Here is a 21464-nt window from a genome sequence, read left to right as displayed (position 1 = left end):
GCTTGCCTGGTTACATGTGGTCTGTGGTTGTGAGTCTGGTTGGAAGTACTGCCACGTCCTCAAAAACGACATTGGTGGCAGCTTATGGTAGAGAAATGAACACTCACTTCTCTGGCAATTGAGGCGGATAATTTTAGAAAGAGAGGGTCCAGATTGTCTAGCCCAGCTGATTTGTAGGGGTCCAGATTTTGCAACTCTTTCAGAACATAAGCTATCTGGATTTGGGTGAAGGAGAAATGGGGGAGGCGTGGGCAAGTTGCTGTGTGGAGTGCAGGGCTGTTGACAGGGATAGGGGTAGCCAGGTGGAAAGCATGGCCAGCCATAGAAAAATGCTTATTGAAATTCTCAATTGCACTGCATCTCAGTTCAAGAAGCGTCTCTACAGTCCCTGGTTCGATTCTAGGCTGTATCACATCCGGCTGCGATTGGGAGTCCCATTGGGTGGCGTACAATTGGCCCAGCTTTGTCCGGGTTTGGCCGGGGCAGGCCGTCATGGTAAGTAAGAATTTCTTATTAACTGACTTGCCTAGTTAAATTAAGTTATTTTTTTAATCACATTTGAAATGATAAACCGGGTAGTTTAGCTCCTGGATGCTAAGTGGCTGAAAGCCGTGGTATACCAGACAATGTAAACCAGGTGGTTCGAGCCCTGAATGCTGATTGACTGACAGGCATGGTATATCAGACTGTATACCACGGATATGACAAAACATGTATTTTTACTGCTCTAAATATGTTGGTAACCAGTTTATAATAGCAATAAGGCAACTCGAGGGGTTGTGATATATGGACAATGTACCACGGCTAAGGGCTGTGCCCAGGCACTCTGCATTGCGTCGTGTTTTAGAACAGTCCTTAGCCGGGGTTTATTGGCCGTTTACCACACCCCCTTGCGCCTAATTGCTTAAATATACTTGTTTACTCTTCTAATTATGTTGGTAACCTGTTCAAAATAACAATAATGCACATCAGGGGTTTGTGGTATATGATCAATATACCACGGCTAAGGGCAGTATCCAGGCACTCCACATTGCGTCGTCCCTCAGAACAGCCCTTAGCTGTGGTATATTCAGGCCCCCAGTGTCTGGTCCCCAGCGTGAAGTCACGAGTTCTGCTGGTCAACTACTGCGTAGCAACCTAGCGGTGCCAAAAGCCGTGGTCTGCCCTAGAAAGCCTATGTAAATTACAGAACGGCCAAACCCAAAAAATGTTGACGTTGTTTTGGGCTCTAAATTTTGTTTATTATGATCAAGTGATGATCAAGATTATTGAATTAAATAGTGATCACTCTGACTACTACATTTGTTATCACACAGAACCACGTGCTGACAATCATGGGCCGGCAAGCTACGGGGAGGCTCCCAGGCAGGATGAAAATGACTACATCAACCATCAAACCTCTCTTTTGACCGACTGGGTTTAAACATATTCCTCCATTACATTTATTTGAATTTATTCATCTGTATTTTTTTTTTTGCTGATTGAGGGTAATTGTTATTGCTTGGATAACCGTATGTACTATTATGTATTGATATTTTTATTACTTTATATGTGGTGCGCACTGCACAGAAAACCAGAATAATTATTGTAATAATCATTGTAATGTTTGTTTAACAACGTGCCAATTAATCCCCCAACTGTCGATTTGACAAACTAAAAGTATATGCTTCAGAGGGGATATAATGACAATGCTGTTACCGTAATAATAAAAGTTACTAGGTGTAAGTGCAACTGTAAAGTGTTGCTCAATGGATCATTCGTAAAGCTGCTTGGCTTATATCCACCCACTCTCCACTCTCTCAGTGACTGTGACTAACCTGGTATTTCGAAGCGAGAGAGGAAACGCATGAAGAAGTTCTTGCAGGGGTCGGGAATGGCCACCGTGCCAAACTCTGACACCATGATGCGGTCCCTCTCGCTGTTCTTCTTGTAGGCATCACTCTGCAGGAAGCGACTCCTATAGGTCACCTTGCCATCCTGAATCTTAAACTGGTGCAGCATGGCCATCCCATCAAACCAGTGGTTGTAGCTAAAGAATAAATGACAGTGGGGATAGGTTAGGGCAAGAGAAGGGGTAAAAGGTTAGGGCTACGTCAGGGTTAGTTGACAGAACAGGACAGTGGTGATATATTTGTCATGAATAAACTGGAAGTGGATTCATCATGTAATCATATACTGTAGCGTGGTTCTAGATCTGTTTGTATTTACTTGGCTGTTGTCCATAGCACTTTAGGCGTTGGCAAGACAGAACAAACAAGTCAGAGAACAGGCTAACATCCTCATATTTTTGTTGTTAAATGTAAAATAGTTTGGTGGTCAAATGCTAAACAGGATAGGTAAATTCTTGTTATTCCAATGTGTAGCCTACTTGTGCTTATTTTTGTTCAATTCTACTGGTCTAATGGCTGTTGATCTAAGTTGTTCCAATAAAATTGGCTAAAGGTGTGACTCACTGTTGGTTTCCGAACTCAAACTTCCCCGGGCCGTTGCGGAGGAGGTTGCCTCGGATCCAGGTAGGGATGGTCCCACGCACCTCTGTGGCGATGGGCTCTGGGGTCTCCTCCACGGACCGCACCAGAGGGGCGATAGACTCCAGACCCTTCAGCTCTAGCTGGTTACACTTATTGATCTCCTTTGGCTTGGCATCACTAGACGGTGTGGTGGTCTCATCTGCACAAAAAAAATAGATCATTTTTTATAAATTTTTGTATCTCTTGAATCTCTAGGCTATCTAGAGGCTGCTGCCCTATGAGTGAGTCCTACGACACACAAACCGAACCAGATTGTTGACCAGACCATGCTCATACAAACCATGTGGAAACATCCTGTTTTTAGAAAATAGGTCATGAATATGGACTTTCGATATGTCAAACTGTTCATTCATGGTTAGATTTATCCTAGTTTTACAAACAGCTGTGGTTTCGGGTGTTGTTTTACCCAGTATATAGGTAAAGGCAAAGCATAATAGCCCATCAATCTCATATCTGCCCTGCATCGTACTTAATGTACATAGCCTCACAAAATGATTGGTTCCACTTTACTACAACTAGAAGATATAAAGGTATGAATCCCCTACGTCGTATCAGGACATATACCAAAGGTATTCATATTGGAATTGTTTTTAAATGAGATTTGTTTAGTCAACTGGTTTTAGTTTTTTGTATGCAATATGTAATGCACATGTCTCACCTTCTCTGTCCAATGATTTCCCCATCTACTGCATCCTATAGACTCTAGAACATCTGTTTGCCCACATAGTCCATATGCACCAGCACAGTATGTTAAAAGTTTGAGGGTGAACAGAATGTTAACACAGAGCAAATACATACACAGAAGGTGAGATAAAGGCTAAAGGGGTTGATGCATGTGAAGGCACATGACTTTTACACACACTCATTAATTACTATGAATTATAAATATATAATTTAATTATGAAAACTGTTTGGACTTGGCCAGAGATTATTGCTCTGATTGGCGTCAGTAAATACACTACCAGTCCAACGTTTTAGAACACCTACTCATTCAAGTGTTTTTCTTTATTGTCTTCACTATTATTCTACAATGTAGAAAATAGTAAAAAAAAAAAAAAAAAAACCTTGAGTGAGTAGGTGTTCTAAAAATTTTGACCGGAGGTGTACATCTTAGTTCACAACATAAGGCATCAGCCACAACCCTGTTTATACACCAAGTAGATGAATCCTCACCACAAATACACTACATTGGCAAAAGTATGTGGACACCTGCTCGTCAAACATCTCATTCCAAAATCATGGGCATAAATATGGAGTTGGTCCCCCTTTGCTGCTATAACAGCCTCCACTCTTCTGGGAAGGCTTTCCAGTAGATCTTGGAACATTGCTGCGGGGACTTGCTTCCATTCAGCCACAAGAGCATTAGTGAGGTCAGGCACTGATGTTGGGAGATGAGGCCTGGCTCGCAGTCAGTGTTCCAATTCATCCCAAAGGTATTTTTTTATTTAACCTTTATTTATCTAGGCAAGTCAGTTAAGAACAAATTCTTATTTACAATGACGGCCTACCCCGGCCAAACCCTAACCCGGACTATACTGGGAAAATTGTGCTCCGGCCTATAAGCCTGGTTGTGATACTACCTGGAATCGAACCAGGGTCTGAAGTGACACCTCTAGCACTGAGATGTAGTGCCTTAGACCACTGTGCCACTTGGGAGCTTAAGATTGTTCTTAATATTTGTGATGTGCTAGTGTGCTTACTTTTGCTCTTTGTATTTACAATTTACTATTCTATTATTATTCTGTCTTATTTTTGATTGCATTGATTGGGATGAATGAAATTGGTGCTGACGAGACCAGGAGTCCCTTAAAGGAATCACAGGTGAACAGAGATTCTGAAGAGGAGTCTGACGAGTTTGAAGATTCTGGGGATAGCAGCTTGGATGAAGAATACATTCCTTCATTTTGTGTGAGGTATGTTTATCATTCTATGCCTTTAGCCATTTGTGCTTCTTATGCTACGTCTTAAAAATGATTTATCCACATTATTTTCTATGTATTAAAACAGAACGGGTGGATTTCTCCATCCACAGCTGTGCATTGATAGACTACCGGTCATCAGTGTGGAAGAGACAGTGCATGACTCCCTCCTTTTAGAAGACTCTTCTGCCACAGGCACCTCCATCCACAAACACACCTCCAACCACAGACACGCCTGACCCACATCAAGTGATTTGCGAGGATGACATCATTGACAAGCATGTATCCATCACTTATGAAGACAGTTTAATACATCTGACAACCTTTCTTGTGCCCATACCACAACCGGGGAAGAGGTGAAGATTGCCATGCCCTTCCACCCTTTGAGGTCCACATCCGTTTGAGAGGCACAGCAAGCATCTTTGAATGGGTGAGTTAACCCAATCCTAACATGGGTTTGTTGTACTTCTCTAGATGTCACAGACGTGTATCTTTGAACTTCCTATGGTATTTAAACGTTGGTTGGCATCCACCCAAATAAGGAGGCATGCGCAAATGTACATGTATGTGTGAAAAAAAAGCTGTAACTTGGTAACAGTACAGTGCCTTCGGAAAGTATTCAGACGCCTTGACTTTTTCCACCATTTTGTTAGGTTACAGCCTTATTAAAAAATGTTTTTTAATGTTCCTCACTCAATACTCCATAATGACAAACCCCAAAAAGATTTTTATACATTTTTGCTAATTTAGAACCATTATTCAGTACTTTGTTGAAGCACCTTTGGAAGTGATTACAGCCTGGAGTCTTCTTGGGTATGACGCTACAAGCTTGGTACACCTGTATTTGAGGAGTTTCTCCCATTCTTCTCTGCAGATCTTCTCAAGGTCTGTGAGTTTGGATGGTGTTAGATTCTGGGTTAGAACTTGGAACATTGTTATACTCAGAAGGATAGTATCTAAGGAGTGATAGAGACTGGTTTTTACATCAGAAGTTATTGGTTATCTGTAGGATCTAGATGGCTTTGGAATGTGTTGGGTGGATGGGAGGAAGTCACAGGATTGCTATAGGGGATACGGGTGGAGACCTTTAGATTAGGCATCAAGGGGGTTGAGGTCATGTCAGATCCCCTTAAGGGAGAAACAATGGTTAATTACCCTATCAGTTCGTCTTCCTGTCGAACCATAAAATATGTAAGGATTGGAGAGCAGGATGAGTGCCTAAATTGGAGTATATATACTTGTGGTGGTGGAAACATTTTTGTCAGTTTTGTCTGAATGCAGCTGTATTGACCCTCTCGGCAGAATAAACTTGGTTAAGCTTTCATGGAGCGTTGCTGCACAGCTATTTTCAGGTCTCTCCAAAAATGTTCGATCGGGTTCAAGTCCGTGCTCTGGCATCGCCACTCAAGGACATTCAGAGACTTGTCCTGAAGCCACTCCTGGTTTGTCTTGGCTGTGTGCTTAGGGTTGTTGTCCTGTTGGAAGGTGAACCTTCGCCCCAGTCTGAGGTCCTGAGCGCTCTGGAGCAGGTTTTCATCAAGGATCTTTCTGTACTTTGCTCCGTTCATCTTTGCCTCAATCCTGACTAGTGTCCCAGTCCCTGCCGCTGAAAAACATCCCCACTGCATGATGCTGCCAGCACCATGCTTCAACTTTGGGAGGGTTCTAGGTTTCGTCCAGAACAAAGGGTTTAATCTTGATTTCATCAGACCAGATAATCTTGTTTCTCTTGGTCTGAGTCTTTAGGTGCCTTTTGGCAAACTCCAAGCATGCTGTTATGTTCCTTTTACTGAAGAGTGGCTTCCGTCTGGCCATTCTAATATAAAGGCCTGATTGGTGGAGTGCTGCAGAGAGTATTCTCCTTCTGGAAGGTTCTCCCATCTCCACAGAGGAACTCTAGAGCTCTGTCAGAGTGACCATCGGGTTCTTGGTCACCTCCCTGACCAAGGCCCTTCTCTCCAGATTAATCAGTTTGGCCTGGCGGACTGGCTGGCATAGTAAAGGATGGGATGAAATTACCATTGATCTAATGTTGTGCAGAGGGCCTACAGTGCCAGACCCTTTTCGTCGGTTTACTTTGCTCCGTAAACATGGCCTTACTTTTGAGTGTACATTACTTCATTAAAGGCCCACCATGATCACATGATTACCCCATTCAATTTGCCAAGCAGATTCTCCTAAAAGGCTCTTCAAAAAAAGTGACATCACACATCCCAAATTGAAAACTAATCATTGGTTTGGAAGACAAAATAAGAGTGACAACGTGATTCTAGCCTATTGAAACAAAACAGAGCAGACCCTCCCCTTCACCAACCTCCTTGCTGCACACCTGAACCTTATTTTGATTTAGATTGTGATCAGTGGTGTACATGTGAGGTCATTTGAATAGGGAGATCATGTGATGACAGTGGGCCTTTAAACAGTTAGTTCAGATAAAATCTATAGAGGTCCTTTCACAGCTAGATCCATTGATCCACCTATGCTTCTACATCTTACCCGGACCACCTGTCAGACATAGCTCTATTAAAAGATATTGTTTGCCTCTTTACCCTGCTCTAATCCTCCCATCCCTGTGTTCAGGGATGTATTTTATGTCTGGGCTGACTCACAAATCTTTTATTTCTTGTTAGGTGACATGTGGCACAAGGTTCTGGATCAAAGGTGTTTTTAATCTGGTTAAATTCTGAGTTTATTTTTTAGCCATTTATCAGTTGACCATTTTTCTTTGTAGCCAAGGGTTAACTTGCGTTTGATCATGTTCACATTGCATCTTAACTCCTGAAAGCTGGAATCAGCGAGACCTCTGTGACCCCCAGGACACAACTCTTGTTATTAAATTTGTAACGAAACCCAACACTTATTGTACCTTTTTTTCTCACTTCACTTTTCGAGTCGAGTTGATCCAATACTAATGATGATGATGCTTGTTCAGTAGAACATTAAAAAAAACGTTGTCCCTGCTACCACAACTGTGTATCTACAACTAGCTTGCAGCTGACTACTCTGCTGTTTACATTCCAGCTCTCACCCGCACGCTCATGCGTGCTCCCTCATACCCAAGCACTCTCTCGCATCACAACCATAGACTGTACAGTCGTGGCTAAAAGTTTGGAGAATGACACAAATATTAATTTCCACAAAGTTTGCTGCGTCAGTGTCTTTAGATATTTTTGGCAGATGTTACTATGGAATACTGAAGTATAATTATAGGCATTTCATAAGTGTCAAAGGCTTTTATTGACAATTACATGAAGTTGATGCAAAGAGTCAATATTTGCAGTGTTGACCCTTCTTTTTCAAGACCTCTGCAATCTGCCTTGGAATGCAATCAATTCACTTCTGGGCCACATCCTGACTGATGGCAGCCCATTCTTGCATAATCAATGCTTGGAGTTTTTCAGAATTTGTGGGTTTTTGTTTGTCCACCCGCCTCTTGAGGATTGACCACAAGTTCTCAATGGGATTAAGGTCTGGGGAGTTTCCTGGCTATGGACCCAAAATATCAATGTTTTGTTCCCCAAGCCACTTAGTTATCACTTTTGCCTTATGGCAAGGTGCTCCATCATGCTGGAAAAGGCATTGTTCGTCACCAAACTGTTCCTGGATGGTTGGGAGAAGTTGCTCTTGGAGGATGTGCCGGTTACCATCCTTTATTCATGGCTGTGTTCTTAGGCAAAATTGTGAGTGAGCCCACTTCCTTGGCTGAGAAGCAACCACACACATGAATGGTCTCAGGATGCTTTACTGTTGACATGACACAGGACTGATGGTAGTGCTCACCTTGTCTTCTCTGGACATGGTTTTTCCGGATGCCCCAAACAATCGGAAAGGGGATTCATCAGAGAAAATGACTTTACCCCAGTCCTCAGCAGTCCAATCCCTGTACCTTTTGCAGAATATCAGTCTGTCCCTGATGTTTTTCCTGGAGAGAAGTGGCTTCTTTGCTGCCCTTCTTGATACCAGGGCATCCCCCAAAAGTATTCGCCTCACTGTGCGTGCAGATGCACTCACACCTGCCTGCTGCCATTCCTGAGCAAGCTCTGTACTGGTGGTGCCCCGATCCCGCAGCTGAATCAACTTTAGGAGACGGTCCTGGCGCTTGCTGGACTTTCTTGGGCGCCCTGAAGCCTGCTTCAAACAATTGAACCGCTCTCCTTGAAGTTCTTGATGATCCGATAAATGGTTGATTTAGGTGCAATCTTAATGGCAGCAATATCCTTGCTTGTGAAGCCCTTTTTGTGCAAAGCAATGATGACGGCACGTGTTTCCTTGCAGGTAACCATGTTTGACAGAGAAAGAACAATGATTCCAAGCACCACACTCCTTTTGAAGCTTCCAGTCTGTTATTTGAACTCAATCAGCATGACAGAGTGATCCCCAGCCTTGTCCTCGTCAACACTCACACCTGTGTTAAAGAGAAAATCACTGACATGATGTCAGCTGGTCCTTTTGTGGCAGGGCTGAAATGCAGTGGAAATGTTTTGAGGGGATTCAGTTCATTTGCATGGCAAAGAGGGACTTTGCAATTAATTGCTATTCATCTGATCACTCTTCATAACATTCTGGAGTATATGCAAATTGCCATCGTACAAACTGAGGCAGCAGACTTTGTGAAAATTAAACTGAAAAATTAGGCTTTATATATAAACAACACAAGAAGCAGGGGGAAGCCTGGAGTCAAGGACGACTCGCTAATTACCACTTGAAATATGTCATTGAGGTATTTTGTCTGGGGGTAGATATGTGTTCTATATCCCAGTTGAAAACTCCTCTGGAATATCGATACTATAACCTAATAATTTCACTGTCTTATGTCTTATTTCACTCCCATGTCTCCTTGTATAGCAAGGCTTGGAGTAACTTCTCATTTACCTGCATAGACCTGGCACAACTCATTGGTGTTTAAACTTGTACTGGGAGAAAAGTTCAGTGATGACACTTTTGGGTGAGAAATAAACTATCAAACTTTAGAATCTTTGATATGTCATGGTGTGCTTAGTAAGAAGGTTTTTGATGTCCTGAAGATGCACCTGGCAGGTGTTTGTGTGTGGAGAATGCAAACTGAGAAAGAGGTTGTGTTCTGTTGACAGAAAGTGACATGATGCCATACTAATGCCATGCCAATAAGTGTCTGGCAACGGACACTCTTTGGGCATAACACTAGTATGTCATCATGCCACACGCTTTGAGAATCCTAGTGCCCAGGGTGGAACCCAGTATACTGTGAATGGGGATCAGGAAAAGTGTCCCTGATTCTCCAAACACAGCAACTGGGGATGACAACTCGGTTTCCTGAGTTGCAATTTAGATGTTGGCCACTAGATGGCAGCAGTGTATGTGTAACGTTTTAGACTGCTCCAATAAACCATTGTATTTCTGTTCAAAATGTTGTCTCAAGACTGCCCAAATGTACCAAATTTGTTTATTAATAACTTGAGGGGGAATTGAACACACAACCCTAGGTTTGCAAGTACCACTACCACCTGAGCCACATCATCACAAACCACTTGATGTCTCAATGTACTCCATTAGTGTATTGTGCATTGTTTTTCTTCATGGTGATGGAACGTCTACAGGTACAAACCTAGATGACCAGCATATGTACACTACAGTAATGTACATTTACATTAAAAACTTCTTAGGGCTAGGCCCCTTTTTTCTCAATTTCCGCCTGACTTGACATGCCCAAAGTAAACTGCCTGTTGCTAAGGCCCTTAATTATATGCATATAATTGGTACCATTGGAAAGAAAACACTTTAAAGTTTGTAGAAATGTTAAAATAATGTAGGAGACTATAACACAATAGATATGGTAGGAGAAAATCCAAATCATTTTTTTTTTAGAGACCATGCTCTTACAATGGAAAGTATAGGGGCAAACTGAATTCTAGCTCCCAGGATGCAATTCCTATGGCTTCCACAGGGAGTCAGCAGTCTATGTTCAAGGTTTCAGGCTTGTAACTTCCAAAACGAATAAGAAATATGAGTTTTAGTACAGAGACACAGTCTTGGAAATTCGTGTTTGGGCGCGCAATGAAGACAAGACGCAACTGCTAAAATCGGTTTCCTATTGAACAAACTTCTTTCCGTAAGAGATATTATAGTTTGATTACATTTTACAGTATCTGTGGAGTTAATAGAAATGTATTTTGACTTGTTGAAACAAAGTTTAGCGGTAGTTTTTTGGATTCCTTTCTCTGCATGTTGAACGAGTGTAATACTCAAATCGATGGCGCTAACTAAACTGACTTTTTGGGATATAAAGAAGGATTTTATCTAACATAACAACACTACGTTATAACTGGGACCCTTTGGATGACAAGATTTTCAAAAAGTAAGTGAATATTTAATCGCTATTTGTGAATTTATGAAACCTGTGCCGTTGGAAAAATATTTTGATGTGGGGCGCCATCCTCAAACAATCGCATGGCATGCTTTCGCTGTAAAGGCTACCGTAAATCGGACTGTGCAGTTTGATTAACAAGAATTTAAGCTTTCAACCGATATAAGACACTTGTATGTACCTAAATATTTAATATCCATAATTGTTATGATTATTTATTTGCATTGCGTGCCCTCCAGTTTCACCGGAAGTTGTCCCGCTAACGGGACTCCCAGCCCAAACAGGTGGTTTGTAAGGATGGTAAATTAATACTGCAGAAAAATGGTTGTTTTCTATGTCATTTGATCAAGAAAAATATTTAATTTGATGTGGATGTTTTGGGTCTTTGCACATAACTTGATGTAAATGTATCAGGACAGGGGTTGTTCTTTCTGGATTCCATGAGAATGACGGTTGCTGGGAAAGGGACAGGGCAACAACTCTTACAATTCACTTATTGAAACCTGCAATATACTGTTCTTAATTATACAACTATCTTTTTTGCAGAAGCAGAGAAGCTGCAAAAAAGTTTTCCCGGCTACAGACATCTATAGCCTATTGGTCCACTAATACAGGACTAGGGGGATACTGGCAGGTAACTTTTTCTATTTGACTGGCTACTCCACATGCTTGTGGAAAAATGAAATGAGGCTTCAGCCTACTCGGTGACACCCACAGAATACAACAATTTAATTTGAATACCAATGTCAATTCGGATATTATAATATTTTAATAACGTGCACATCCCTATATTCTGTTCTATCAACAGATTAAAGTGTACCATAAGACAGTGTTTACAACATATACAGTGCCTTCAGAAAGTATTCATACCCCGTGACTTATTCCACATTTTGTTGCGTTACAGCCTGACTTAAAAATGGATTAAAAATATATATATATATTCTCACCCATCTACACATAATACCCCATAATGACAAAAGTAAAAACATGGTTTTAGAAATGTTATGCACATTTATTGAAAATGAAATACACATATCTCATTTACATAACTATTCAAATCCCTGAGTCAATGCATGTTAGAATCACCTTTGGTAGCGATTGCAGCTGTAAGTCTTTCTGGGTAAGCCTCTAAGAGCTTACACACCTGGATTGTACAATATTTTCCCATTCTTTTTAAAAATCTTCAACCTCTGTCAAGGTGGTTGTTGATCATTGCTAGACAGCCATTTTCAAGTCTTGACATTGATTTTCAAACCGATTTAAGTCAAAACTGTAGCCACTCTGGAAAAGTCTATGTCATCTTGGTAAGCAGCTGTATTTGGCCTTTTGTTTTAGGTTATTTTTCTGCTGAAAGGTGAATTTGTCTACAAAAAGTGTCAGGAAGACACCTGTATCTTTGTAGTGACTGCTTAACTTCACCTTGCTCAAAAGGATATTCAAGGTCTGCTTATTTGTTTATACCCATCTACCACTAGGTGCCCTTCTTTGCAAGGCATTGGAAAACCTCCCTGGTCTTTGTGGTTGAATCTGTGTTTGACATTCAATGCTCAACTGAGGGACCTTAGAGTTAATTGTATGTGTGGGGGTACAGAGACGAGGTCGTCATTCAGAAATCATGTTCAAAATTATTATTTCACACAGTGAGTCCATGACTTGTTAATCACATTTTTTTCAGTAGGGATAAGATACACACCCACACAGAGGGAAACAGTCACATGCAACTGTAATATGCTGTAATATAGCATAGGAAACAACAGTACAATGTAGATATAATATGCAGTAATATGTAGCCTGGGAAACAGTCACAAACAACTATAATATGCAGGAAATTTAGCATAGGAAACAACAGTACAATGTAGATATAATATGCAGTAATATGTAGCCTGGGAAACAGTCACATAGAACTATAATATTCAGTAATTTGTATCCTAGGAAACAACAGTAATATGCAGCTATATGCAGTACAATGTAGCCTAGGAAACAACAGTAATATGCAGCTATAATATGCACTAATATGTAGCCTAGGAAACAACAGTCACATGCAGCTATAATATGCAGTAATATGTAGCCTGGGAAACAGTCACATAGAACTATAATATGCACTAATATGTAGCCTAGGAAACAACAGTAATATGCAGCTATAATATGCACTAATATGTAGCCTAGGAAACAACAGTCACATGCAGCTATAATATGCAGTAATATGTAGCCTAGGAAACAGTCACATGCAACTATAATATGCAGTAATTTGTAGCCTAGGAAACAACATAGATTTTCAGCTATATGAAGTAAAATGTAGCCTAGGAAACAACAGTTATATGTAGCTATAATAAGCATTAATATGTAGCCTAGGAAACAACAGTAATATGCAGCTATAATATGCTGTAAAATGTAGCCTAAGAAATAACTGCAAAATGCAGCAATAATATGCAGTAATATGTAGCCTAGGAAACAGCAGACCCATGCAGCTATAATATGCAGTAATATGTAGACTATGAAACAACAGCAAAATGCATATAGCTGTAGCATAGGAAAAAAACAGGTATATTTAGCTGTAGCCTAGGAAACAACAGGTATATTTAGCTGCAGCCTAGGAAACAACAGTAATATGCGGCTGTAGGCTAGAGATGAAGAGAAGAAAAATATTTAAGATTCACCTTTTAAAGAGAAGGAGAATAAACTTACCTGAGGCCTCAAACTTTACTGGTGACATGGCTTGACCTCGAACACTGCTGCTGCTGTGTGATAAATTCTGTGTGGTCTACTGTCCTTTTTATAGAGAAATATTTTTCCCTGTTTGCGCTCTACACTGCACACTAGTGAGCTTCACACTGTACTGCCAGTCAATATGGAACCAGTACATTATATAATCCTGTTATACTGAGCAACAAAGGTACTGGGAGGGGAGGAGGAGTGTAAAGAGAGGCAGCATCATTCAAGGAGGAGACTACAGGGACAGCTATAGACCTATAGAGAATGCCAAGCTTGTGCAAAGCTGTCATCAAGGGAAAGGGTGGCTACTTTGAAGAATTTCAAATATAAAATATATATTTTTTGGTTTCTACATGATTCCACATGTGTTATTTCATAGTTTTGATGGCTTCACTATTATTCTACAATGTAGAAAATAGCACAATAAAGAAAACCCCTGTAATCAGTAGGTGTGTCCAAACTTTTGACTGGTTCTGTATGTACTTACGTGAAAAGGTTCTCGCACGGCTTCGTTTTCTGGGTCCTATGAAAGGAGATATCCGTCAGTTAAATTGTCACGCCCTGATCCGTTTTACCTGTTCTTGTGCTTGTCTCCACCCCCCTCCAGGTGGTGTTGCCCATCTTCACCATTTATCCCCTGGGTATTTATACCTGTGTTTTCTGTCTGTCTGTGCCAGTTCGTCTTGTTTGTTCAAGTCAACCAGCGTTTTGTGTCTCAGCTTCTCCTTTTCCCCAGTCTCTCTTTTTCTTGTCCTTCTGGTTTGAGAAGCCCCTGACTGCGTTTAACCCAAACCCTTTCCGTCTCCTTCAAGGTCACCGAAGCTGAGGTTCACGTCGAAGGTATCAACGTCAACGAAAGCGAATCTTAATCGAACCTAACCTAACCTACATGGATAAAAATGTAAAGCATGGAAGTAAGTGACACTCATTATGTATAATGTACTTTGTCATTTTCATGTTATACTAGTGCAGTGGTATATTTTTAAATAACCAACTATTAGCTAAAGTAAGGTGCATTCTTGTACACACATCCCACGAGGTTCCCTTACATTACTTAATGACCACAATATGTTTTCTTTCTAGACGACACTGAAAACAAAATGCGTGTCAGGTTCTCCCTAGGAGAGGTGTGTGTGGAGTCAGGCGCAGGAGAGGCGCAGCAAATTGCAAGAAAGGGCGTTTATTTACAAGTCCACAAACCCAAGAGGGTAGAGCGAGATTAAATACCCCACTAATAACCTAAACTAGAACCAGGTGAGCAACAAGACAGACAAAATCAAACAAAAAAGAAAAGGGATCGGTGGCAGCTAGTAGACCGGCAACGATGACAATGGCCGAGCGCCGCCCGAACAGGGAGAGGAGCCACCTTCGGTGGAAGTCATGACAATGCGGGGCCAACTGGGAGCTATGAACTGGGTATGTAGTCTACTATGTGTAATGCTGAAGGCAAGATATAATAGTTGTGATTACTTGTGTAGTAGTTATAGATATCACTGAAAAGGCACATGACAGCCCACTTGGAGTTTGCCAAAAGGCACCCAAAGGACCATGAGAAACAAGATTCTCTGGTCTGATGAAACCAAGATTGAACTCTTAAAACTTGGCCCCGTCCCTACGGTGAAGCATGGTGGTGGCAGCATCATGCTGTGGGGATGTTTTTCTGCGGCAGGGACTGGGAGAATAGTCAGGATCGAGGGAAAGATGAACAGAGCAAAGTACAGAGAGATCATTAACATGATGATGAAAACCTGCTCCAGAGCGCTCAGGACCTCAGACTGGGGTGAAAGTTCACCTTCCAACAGGACAACAACCCTAAGCACATCGCCGAGACAATGCAGGAGTAGTTTCAGGACAAGTCTCTGAATGTCCTTGAGTGGCCCAGCCAAGCATGGACTTGAACCAGATTCAGCGGTTTAAGTGTTTCCATTACCCATTTAGCAAATTGCGCAAAAATAAATTGGCGACAGCCGATATGTTTCATGTCTCAGGTAGCCCGTGAAAACCAGCATGGATAGATTGCAATAATTTACAAATATTTGCCATATTCTAATAATACTCATGTGCCAATGTATCGCCGTGGTCCGTTCCATGGTGAAACTTGCACTCCTGTAGATCTGAAATAATTTGATGGTGAAACTTGCCAGCCAACCAGAAAAGCAAGGTGAAGCATTTTAGGCACTCTTGAAAATCAGGTCCTGCAAAGATTTTTTTTTCTAGTTAAATGTTTTTATTTTGCAAGCCGTAGGCATGTGTCAAGATCGTCGTAAGAACATTCGGATCAAAGCGCAGCGTGATATGGGTTCCACATAATTTATTGACGTGAAACGCACAAAAAACAATAAACGCAAACGATACGTGAAGCTATGGAGTGCTCACAGGCAACTACACATAAACAAGATTCCACAAAACACAGTGGGGAAATGGCTGCCTAAATATGATCCCCAATCAGAGACAACGATAAACAGCTGCCTCTCATTGGGAACCATACCAGGCCAACATAGAAATTAAACGACCTAGATTGCCCACCCTAGTCACACCCCGACCTAACCAAAATAGAGAATAAAAAGGTTCTCTATGATCAGGGCGTGACAGCATGTAGATTCAAATGTGAAGTGGTGAGTTTTAGTTATGCAGTGACATCACTTGCCCCCACCGTACCTTCAAAAAGATTTGCCATTAATAATTTATTCAAAAACATAGTTTCCATCATTTGTTGCGATAAAGAAAGTTTGACAATAGAAAAATCCACCCATCTAACGAATAAAAAAGTTCTCAATCTTTAGAGAATTTATTCTATATCTCCATTTCCATTGCACATGTCACAATTATATGACATTGCTTTTGTCGAATAAACCTGGATCTATGGAAACATGCCTGTTGCCAATGTCGCAGTGCTACTTCATGGTGTAATCTCAAAATGATCCTTGGTGGAGATGGTGGAGTCAGTTCCAGTTTGGTTTCCATTTCTTTCAGGGGTATTTCAGAGCAATAAACTCAATTCCTGAAAAAACAATTCTCTCCTCTCAGGGGTTTGCAAACAGCAACAGGAGTCTTTTCAAGCAGCACAACTCTTTGCAAGTAATATGACTCTTTGCATGCAAAGAGCATGCAACATGTCTTTGCAATAATAATATGACTGTTTGCTGTCAACTTTAATCTTTAATTGACCATTTACCAGAGTTTATAAAGAGAGTTTGTCCAAAAATGTTATGTCACTCACTCTTTTTGTGTAGGCCTAAATAAGAAAGGACAATTAATAAGTATCAGCAGCAACAAGATGCATTTGCCCCCATATAAATAGAATGATTCATTTCTACATTCCATTTAATTATTCTCCTTGCAGAGGCAACAGACAATGCCAGTGTTAGCTTTGTTAAGTACAAGGGAGACTGCTTTGTCAGCACTGAGACCAACTACATGTACAGGGTGGACCCAGAGAGCCTGGAGACACAGGATAAGGTACAGTGATGACATAATAGGAGATAAGAAAACAATGAGCTCAGTGACCAGACACATTTCACAATCACACCCTTGCACAAATGTACTGACTTACGTAACGTAACATATGCAGTGTTTGAAATATACCCTGATTCTTGTGAGTTCCCAAAGTCTTGTAGGGGTAATACCATTTTTTAGCATTTGAATTGGAGGAACTGTAGGAAATTTAGAACAATTTGTGATCTGTGTTTGACTCTCTGGTCAGACTCCCACTACTCCCTGCTATCTGCTGACACGGTGATGGTGGACTGGACGTTAGACACCTGACACATTGGAAACAGATGTGTAGTTTATCTGGCCTGTTATTCTACTACAGGTGGACTGGACCAAGTATATTGCTGTGAATATGGCCACTGCACATCCCCACACTGAACCAGATGGCACTAGGGACAACATGGGCAACTCTTATAGCAGTTAAGGTCAGTCTAGATCAGGCCTGGGCAACGATTTTCTATGGAGATCCAACGTTAGAATGTTTTTGCCATTGCAGGCCAGAATCATATTACAGGATTACACATGTGTATGACTGTGTTGACAGATATATCTACTGTAAATAACCTCCAGATATGCTACTTAACTTTTTAATTTGCACAGAAATAAACCACGTCCATGTTCTCCTTTTGGTAGGTATTTTCATTATTAAACATGCAATGAACTACACAGAAGGAAAAGTACACTGTGCCTTCAGCACCACGGACAGAATGCTTGCTAACATGTTTGCACAAAAACCCAAGAGGGAGAGCTCAACATTACATTTAAATTACTCAATCATTGTGAGGATTGAAGTCTCTGATGGGTATTGACTAGAGCAGTGAGGTCAGGTATAGTTTCTGATGTCGCTATGCACAGGGGAGAGGTGAGAGTCAGTAAGAGATAAACTGTATATTGACTTCTTATATTTCATCACTGAAAATGTCTGTTCACATACATAGGTTGACCCAAACAGTACAAACATTTTCTGAGCATGACTCCTAATCTTTGGAAAGTTTTGTTCATCGAGAGATGCATAGAACCTTGTCAGTGACATTGGAGAACTATTCAAAACAATCACTGCATCAGACTGAAGATCGATAAGCCCAAGTTGCATGTCAAATGGAGCGTTATCCACATTGAAGGTGAAAGGAGAGGAAACCCACAGCATGCCATTTTGCAACACTTTGAAATCCTCAAAACGAAGATAAAACTCACAGTTCATAGCACACAGCAGCGATGTATATTTATCCAGTTGTTCATCTGATAGGGAACAGACTAGTGTCGGAAGGTGTGTGAGATTGTTGGCTTCTACTAGGCTGGTCAGGAGGAGTAATTTTCCCTTGAAGGCTTTGACAAGGCTGTACATCTGATGTGTATAAAGGCCCTTCCCTTGTAGTTTGGAATTCAGTTCATTCAAATCAAATCAAATTTTATTTGTCACATACACATGGTTAGCAGATGTTAATGCGAGTGTAGCGAAATGCTTGTGCTTCTAGTTCCGACAATGCAGTAATAACCAACAAGTAATCTAACCTAACAATTCCACAACTACTACCTTATACACACAAGTGTAAAAGGATAAAGAATATGTACATAAAGATATATGAATGAGTGATGGTACAGAACGGCATAGGCAAGATGCAGTAGATGGTATAGAGTACAGTATATACATATGAGATGAGTAATGTAGGGTATGTAAACATAAAGTGGCATAGTTTAAAGTGGCTAGTGATACATGTATTACATAAAGATGGCAAGATGCAGTAGATGCTATAGAGTACAGTATATACATATGAGATGAGTAATGTAGGGTATGTAAACATTATATTAAGTGGCATTGTTTAAAGTGGCTAGTGGTACATTTTTACATAATTTCCATCAATTCCCATTATTAAAGTGGCTGGAGTTGAGTCAGTATGTTGGCAGCGGCCGCTAAATGTTAGTGGTGGCTGTTTAACAGTCTGATGGCCTTGAGATAGAAGCTGTTTTTCAGTCTCTCGGTCCCTGCTTTGATGCACCTGTACTGACCTCGCCTTCTGGATGATAGCGGGGTGAACAGGCAGTGGCTTGGGTGGTTGTTGTCCTTGATGATCTTTATGGCCTTCCTGTGACATCGGGTGGTGTAGGTGTCCTGGAGGGCAGGTAGTTTGCCCCCGGTGATGCGTTGTGCAGACCTCACTACCCTCTGGAGAGCCTTACGGTTGTGGGCGGAGCAGTTGCCGTACCAGGCGGTGATACAGCCCGACAGGAAGCTCTCGATTGTGCATCATTGTGCATTCATTCATGAGGGCCATGATGTCCACAGTGAAGGCAAAATCAGCCAACCATTCTTTATCTTGCAGTTGAGGGAAATCCATAATTTTTCCTTTCATTTTCAAAAACTCAGCAATCTCCGACTTCAGGTTCCACACCCTTTCAAGCATCTTCCCATTTGTGTGGTAGGGGAGATCTGTATGACCCGACTCTCTTCCAACAGTGAGACAAACTACCTGTGGTTTAACCTCTTAAAGATTTTGCTCACTAAAGTTTAACACTTTAATGACTGTATCCACAACATGGCTCATTTTCAGAACACATTTACAGAGCCCATCCTGATGAATAATGAATAATCATTTTCTGATCTGGGTTCAGCTCAGCTACTTGATCGTGTACCCTTTTCAAAAGACAAAGTTTTTTCCTATAAAGTTTGGGCAACCATCAGTGGTCACACTGGGTAACTTTTCTAAACTCAGTCCCAGCTTTGCCACACACTTATTATCATCCTACAACAAATCTTTCCCTGTGGTTGTGCTCTTCATTGACTGCACTGAAGCAAGCTCCTCTGTAATTTCAAAGTCTGGGGTTATGCCAGGTAAGAATATCATCAACTGTGTCATGTCACGTGCATCACTGCTCTCATCCAGGGCCAAGGAGAAATAGGTGAAATCCTTTACCTTGTTCCATATTTTCTTTGAAATCTTTGAAAAACTCTTATGTACAATTTCTAGCTAGCTACTATTTGTAACTGTGATGTGTGTGTCAGCCTGTCAGTCACTTTTCTGTCCTCGTGCAGTTGTTATTTATATGCGCATTCAAAATAAGTGTACCACAAACGGTGGGAGTTAAATCATTAACCTGTTAGTGTGTAGGGGGCGCTATTTTCACTTTGGGAAAATATCGTGCCCAAATTAAACTGCCTCGTACTCTGTTCTACATCATACAATATGCATATTATTATTACTATTGGATAGAAAACACTCTGAAGTTTCTAAAACTGTTTGAATTATATCTGTGAGTAAAACAGAACTCATTTGGCAGCAAACTTCCATACAGGAAGTGAAAAATCTGAAAACGAGGCTCTGTGTCAGGGCCTGCCTATTCAACTGGCTTTTATTTATGGATCTGTATGCACTTCATACGCCTTCCACTAGATGTCAACAGGCAGTGGAAGGTGGAATGGGGTGTCTAGCTTGATTTGAGGCCGAACAAGAGCTTTTGGAGTGACAGGTCAGGTATTTTCTTTGTCTTCGACGGCGCGCGGGGGAGCTCGACATTGTCTTCTGAAAAGCATTCGGTATACACGGCGAATATCTGGCTCTGATTTTATTTGATACATATGATAATAACATCATAAAGTAGGTTTTTTCAACCGAGTTTTATCAGTTTATTCAACGTTTATTGGGACTTGGAGTTTTCCGTTCTTTGCGCCAAGAGAGGATGGGAATGTTAGCAACCTTGGCTAGCATTGTGGCGCGAATTCGAAAGAAGAAATGGACATTCTAAAACCAAACAACGATTTATTCTGGACCAAGGACTCCTTGTACAACATTCTGATGGAAGCTCAGCAAAAGTAAGAAAACATTTATGATGTTATTTCGTATTTCTGTGTAAAATGTTGATGCCTATTCTCCGCCGTGTTGGTGAGCGCTGTCTCACAATAACCTAAGCTGTATGTTGTGGTAAAGTTATTTTAAAAAATCTAACACAGCGGTTGCATTAACCTGTTATGGCTGAAGGGGCAGTATTGAGTAACCTGGAAAGAGGTGGCCATTTCAAACGGCCTCGTACTCAATTCTTGCTCGTACAATATGCATATTATTATTACTATTGGATAGAAAACACTCTCTAGTTTCTAAAACCGTTTGAATTATTTCTCCAAGTGAAACAGAACTCTTTCTGCAGCCCATTTCCTATCCGGAAGTGAGATTTCCAAAAGCGAGGTCTTTGTTCAAGAGCTTGTCTATAAAAGGGCATGTCACTTGGGACTATAGAAACACGTCATACACCTTCCCCTGGGTGTCAAGCGGAAGTGAGAGCAGAAATGAGTTGATTATCTTGTTCTGAGATTGAATACATCCTCTTGGAATGAGAGGTCCGCCATTAATTTTTTTTTCGAAGGCGCGAAGTTGGACCTGGAATCGCCTTCTGGAAAGCCGTCGTTATGGGTGAATATGATCTCCGGCTTAGATTTGATTTGATACATGTCACAATATCATCCTAAAGTATGTT

The 21464-nt window shown here is 41.1% G+C and overlaps 1 pseudogene; it reads right to left on the bottom strand.

The window, feature by feature from the left end:
- Positions 1 to 2619, bottom strand: part of LOC120056673 — a 74203-nt pseudogene extending 71584 nt beyond the window's left edge.
- Positions 2620 to 21464: the final 18845 nt, after the last annotated feature.

The sequence above is a fragment of the Salvelinus namaycush genome, chromosome 12, assembly GCF_016432855.1.
Source record: "Salvelinus namaycush isolate Seneca chromosome 12, SaNama_1.0, whole genome shotgun sequence".
NCBI lineage: Eukaryota > Metazoa > Chordata > Actinopteri > Salmoniformes > Salmonidae > Salvelinus > Salvelinus namaycush.
Note: the sequence above shows the minus strand (reverse complement) of the source record. Positions and strands in the feature narration are given on the sequence as shown.